Genomic DNA, 6,449 nt, shown 5'->3' on the forward strand with positions numbered 1-6,449 from the left:
AACATAATCGCAAGGGTCCTTTTAAGACAGAGGTATAAGGGCCACAGAGGAAGACTTTGAAAGATGTCACACTGCTGACTTTGAAGTTGTAGGATAGAATCAGAAGCCAAGCAATATGGGCAGCCTGTGAAAACTAGGAAAGATAAGAAAATAGATTCTTTCCTAGAGACTCCAGAAAAAACAGCCCAGGCAAAACCTTGACTTTAGGACCTCTGACCTCCAGAACTGTAAGATTATATATTTGTGTTGTTTTAAGCCACTAAATTTGTGGTAATTACTTACAGCAGCAAGAGGAATCAAGCATAGGCATCCAATTTCTACTCTTTAATATAAATCTGTGCTCTTTGTGTTGGCCATGCCTTGCCATTATTCCTAATCAGTGTGACTTCATTCAGATGATTCACAGTAGCACATTATCCCATAACCAGCCATGCGTGGTAAGGTAGGTGGTGTTCCTAACACGGGAGATTATGACAAGGTAAAAACCCCGGCTTCAGGGCCAGATAGATCTGAAGTGGAAACCCTTCTCTGAAATATTATAGCTCTGTGACCTTAAACAGGATACCCTATCACTTTTCTTCTGTAATAATGCTATACTAACGCATAAGGTCCATGAGAGCATTAAATAATTTACATAAAAGAACTTAACAGAAGACCTGGTACTTAGCCAGGCTCTCAACAAATGATAGCTATTTTTATTACCAGAAGGGATGATTCACTTAACTAGAGTGTTTAGCAAAGACTTTATAGAGGAAGTACTATACAAGATTTAGGTAGACCAGGATAGATCCTTCCAGAAGTGAAGGTGTTGGTGTTGGGAATTACAAACTTTGGGACAGAAACTTGAATTTGCCACTTATTAGCCATGTCATTTTAGGCAAGTTATTCACTTCTGTGATCTCAAATTTGTTCACCTACATTTGGGCAACAATACCCACTTCATAGGATCATGGTAAGAATTACATAGGATTATGTGTGTGAATCCTTAGGAAAAGTTCAGCTCAGAATGAAATCACTGGGGATAGAAAGGCTATGACAGCAAAGTTGCAAGTCATGTTTTAGAAACATATAAAATGGAGCTCCCTTGCTCACAGTGGATTAAGGATCCTGCATTGTCACTGTTGTGGCTCAGGTTGCTGCAGTGGTGTGGGTTCAATCCCTGGCCAGAAAATTCCACATGCGGCAGGCTGGTCAAAAGAAATAAAGGGGAGTTCCCATTGCAGTGCAGTGGAAATGAATCCAACTAGTATCCATGAGGATGCGGATTTGAGCCCTTGCCTCACTCTATGGGTTAAGGATCCAGAATTGCTGTGAGCTGTGTTGTGGGTCACAGACGTGGCTCAGATCCCACATTACTGTGGCTGTGGAATAGACCAGCAGCTGCAGCTCTGATTCAACCCCTAGACTGGGAACCTCTATATGCCACAAGTGTGTCCCTAAAAAGCAAAAAAAAAAAATACGGAAAGATAAACTGGTAGACATACTTTAGTGGAGTCAGTAGAGTGAAGGAGAATAGCTGACAAAACTAGAGAGTAGACTGAAACCAGACTATATGTAGGGAGTCCTTAATTCCTGGCCAGAATTTCCTGGACCAAAGGACTGAAAGTAATTTTTCTTAAGCAAATCTATTAAATATAAGCCATAGAGGATTTTATGTAACGCTGCAAATTCCTGTCAGTTTTCCCAAAGTGCAAATGACAGAGGAGCTTATAGAGACGCATTCAATGTTTTTGAAGTTTCTTAGCATGAATTATATGTATTTTCTCAGCATGTGTTACAATGTATTCCATCATGAAAAGTGAGATATTAATGCAGAATCGCAATATATAAATCACAGAGTGGTTTTTAAATATAAATTTATCAAATATAAACATTCATTAGGTAGATATGAGCTAAGCACATATCATTTAAACAACTAGAGAAAAAGTAATGAGCAAAGGACTCGATCACTGTGTTTATGGAGCCTTCCACTGTGTTTATGGAAGTGATACAGATGAATCAAATAAACACACTTATACATAATATTTCATATATTATCATGAAATAAATATGCAAATTTCAAAAGTAAGTATAAAAGGCTATGATAACATATACCAAGAGGACTGAAGCTGTCTGTAATGTAATGAACTGTTTCTCCCCACCCCCCCAAATTTTTATATTGAAGACCTAATCCCCGTTGTTATGGTATTTGGAGGTGAGGCCCATGGGAGGTAATTAGGTTTAAGTGATGTTATGAGTCAGGCCCTCATGGCAAGATTAGTGCCTTTATAAGAAAAGATACTAGAGATACTGCTCTCTCTCTCTGCTAGGTGAGGTCACAGTGAGAAAGTGACCATCTGCAAGCCAGGAAGAAAGCCTCCGCAGAAACCAAGCATGCTGGCACCCTGATCTTGAACTTAGAGCATCCGAAATTATGAAAAAATAAACATCCATTCTTTTTTTTTTTTTTTTTTTTGTCTTTTTGCCATTTCTAGGGCCGCTCCCGCGGCATATGGAGGTTCCCAGGCTAGGGGTCGAGTCGGAGCTGCAGCCTCTGGCCTACGCCAGAGCCACAGCAACGCTGGATCCAAGCCGCGTCTGCAACCTACACCACAGCTCACTGCAATGCCGGATCGTTAACCCACTGAGCAAGGGCAGGGACCAAACCCGCAACCTCATGGTTCCTAGATGGATTCGTTAACCACTGCGTCACGACGGGAACTCCTAAACATCCATTCTTTAATCCACCCCGTCTATGAGATTTTATTATGGCAGCGCAAGTTGACTAATAACAACCTAGGGAGTTTGTATCCTTGACACCTGTTCCTCTATCCCTCCTTGGGTAGAAACTCAGAGGATAGGGCAGGAATTACTCCACTCACAGGCTTTGGAATTGAACTCTGATTATTGTAACCCTATTCAAGGCCAACTCTCCTCCAGCCTGTAGCAACTGTTTCACCTAGTTCATCCACTGACCTCATCCTCCCTTGGCAATTCTAATTCTCATCATGTGTTGTTTTTATGTGCATGTTGTTAACAGTGAACATGATACAATCTACTTAGTCATACAAGAACCATTTCTTCTTCTGCTCTGTATACAGTATATATACTCTGGTCATTATCTACATTTTGACTTGACAAGGATGACTGAGAATGTGAGAAGGTTCTTTTTTGATCTAAAATGAGGGAGAGTAGGTGTAATATGAGATAATAAATATTGTTGGGAGGAATCAAGGAGGACTGGGAAATAATAGTAATAACAACAACAAAAGGCAAAGAAGAGGCTATTGAACATCTAGGAAAATAGATCCCATTGTGGGTTAAACTGGACATTGGCAGTGAAAGTTTATTGAATCAAGGATTCCACAGAGAAAAGCCATTTGGCACTGTCGAGGTGATTCAATATCTTTAAACCAAAAGATGAGTAAATGCTTCAAACAAATGGAAAGCAAAAGTACTGACACCACTTTTAAGACTTGCTACCATATGACCCAGCAATCCCACTCTTGGGCACATATCCAGACAAAACTTTCCTTAAAAAAGACACATGCACCCGCATGTTCATTGCAGCTCTATTCACAATAGCCAAGACATGGAAACAACCCAAATGTCCATTGACATATGATTGGATTAGGAAGATACGGTATATATACACAATGAAATATTAAATACTACTCAGTTGTAAAAAAAGAATGAAATAATGCCATTTGCAGCAACATGGATGGAACTAGACATTCTCATAATGAGCAAAGTAAGTTAGAAAGAGAAAGACAAATACCATATGATATCACTTATATCTGGAAACTAATATAAGGCACAAATGAACCTTTCTACAGAAAAGAAAATCATGGATTTGGAGAACAGACTTGTGGTTGCCAAGGGGGAAGGGAAGGGAGTAGGGCGGTTGGGAAGCTTGGGGTTAATAGATGCAAACTATTGCCTTTGCAATGGATTAGCAATGAGATCCTGCCATGTAGCATTGGGAATTATGTCTAGTCACTTACGATGGAGCATGATAATGTACAAAAATAGAATGTGTACATGTATGTGTAACTGAGTCACCATGCTGTACAGTATAAAAAATTGTATTGGGGAAATAACTGTTAATAATAATAATAATAATAATATAATATTAATAATAATAATAATAAAAGACCTGCTAGTTTTTTCTAAGTAAAAATCTTGTGATGTCTCCAACTGGTCTGTAGCTAAAGCCTCCTAATCATCTTCTATTACTCTCTTCCTTCTTCACTCCATTTTTTATAAGGTGGCCAGAATGATATTTACAAACATAATTTGGACCAGCCCCTGCTTAAAGCAAAATCAGTGACTTCCTTTGCATTAAATAAAAGCCAAGCTCTTTACCATATCTTATAACACACTGATAATCTGTGAAATGCCCACTTCTCCAACCCTGTAACCCTCATTCCCAATGCACCTGCTAAAGTGCTCTTGTTGTTTCTTAAACATGCTATTCCCACTCTCACCTCTGGTCCCTGTGAAAGCTGAATGCTGAACCTGCAGTGTTCTTCTTCCACTTCTTCACTTTTTGGTCTCTTTCTTTAAGGAGCTTGCATCAGGTTTCAGGCTTGAATTCCATCTCCTAAAAGAGGCCTTTCAATGTGTATTTTGTGCAATAATTCTTCGCTGTTTTCTTCACTCTCACTTTGCAACATATAAATCTTCCCATGAGGGGCATGGCTTGCCCTTTTTTCATCATGTAGTGACATGACCCAACCCATTGTCCTGCATGTTGAAGACACTAAAGTATTTGTAGAATAAATGGATGGATGGATGTGTGGCTAGATGGATGGAGAGTAGCAGGCCAGTATCCTTGGGGAGAAGATGTGTGGGCCAAACAGCAGTTTTAAGGGGAGCCACGTCTTTTTTCCCTAAAGTTTTGAGCCTCAGGAAATTAAAATTTGCCTCTATTTGGGGGAGTGAAAATTTCTGCAAACACTGTACTTTTCCCATCTCTGTGGAATCATCCAATTTTAGGATGTACGCTATATCTAGCCATCCCTCAATACTTTTCAATGTGTTTGTCTTCTTGTTTTGAATGATTTCACTCACTATTTTATATCTAGCCTCTAGACCTCTAGCTAGTATCCAGTAAGTACTTAATGAATATTTGTTGAATGAACAAGAGTAGAAATTCTTGAAAACAAGAACCATGCCAAACACCTCTTGGGCATTTGAAAAATTAAGTAACATGTCAAGGAATGAATTCACATTAATGGACTCAGGTACCAATACTTAGAAAAATAGACATATTAAAGATCTTTCTGAAATATAGGATGCATATTTATGCCTTATTGTATATAGGTCACTGAACACAATTTGACATTTTCTTAATGTTTCAGGGTTCTTAATATGACCATCAATTATTGTTTGCTTCTGTTCTGAAGATGTAGCTTAGTCCAACATTGGAAAGAAGGAAAGAAGTCACATAAATAAATACAATCCCCCACAGTTCCCTTAAACCATCTATGCCCAGTGGCCTGGAGCATTCAACAGAGACATTTTAAGATCACCAAACAATTTCCATGGGAAAGACAAGTTGATCCAAACGTGATCTTTCTAAAGGCAGTAACAAGCATCTCATTTCTCATGTAGGATGGCTCTATCATTTTCTCTTTCACCATAAATACACTTCAGAAAGCAAGTTGCCAATTCTATCTTTGGGCTTCCCACCTTCAATTCTGGAATAATTCTGAGAAAGTGTGATGAAAGAGCACTGTCTTTAGAGTCAGGCAGACCTGAGACTGAATCCCTGCTCAGCCACTTCTGGCCATGAAGGGATATGTGGGGATAGATTATGTGACACTTTACCCAGTATTTGACACAGAAATAAATGCCTTATTTATGGGGTTTTCTCACCCCATCTATTTAGTCATCTGTTCTTCCAATGGACCAACTGCTCTGTGAGCCTTGCTCTCCATCCACCTGCCTGGGGATGGTACTCAGCTTCCTTCCCTTCATTTTTGGCCATCCATCAAAAAATGTCTTTTAGAAAGGATATGACTGATTTACCCAAAGGTACTGGGTTCTGAAAATTACTTACATGTTTTCCCTTCTGGAGGAATTTGGAAAGGGGGCAATTAACTCATCCACAGCAGTGACTCAAATAATAGAAAAGCTGGCATCATAGTCAAATGGGAAGTAGCGTTGGTCTAAAGTGTTGGTTTATCCCTTGCTCTTCAAATCTCACCACTTGGGTAATGCTGCTTCTGCCTCCATGCAAGACGAAGCCTTGTATCAAATATTTCAGTGTGTATATTTAAAATTTGTGCACTCATATTTCTGATATTTGAGATTTATATAAAACCTTTCTTATTCAAATGTAATATGGTAGAACATAGCCAAGATATTTTCTACCTGGAACGTAACATAACTGCTGAGTCTTTATATAGCTGCATCTCATTCTGACTTATGGAGGATTTTGACTTTTCATAGAGAAGGTTTTAACG

This window comes from Sus scrofa, chromosome 3 (assembly GCF_000003025.6).
Source record: "Sus scrofa isolate TJ Tabasco breed Duroc chromosome 3, Sscrofa11.1, whole genome shotgun sequence".
Classification (NCBI taxonomy): Eukaryota; Metazoa; Chordata; class Mammalia; order Artiodactyla; family Suidae; genus Sus; species Sus scrofa.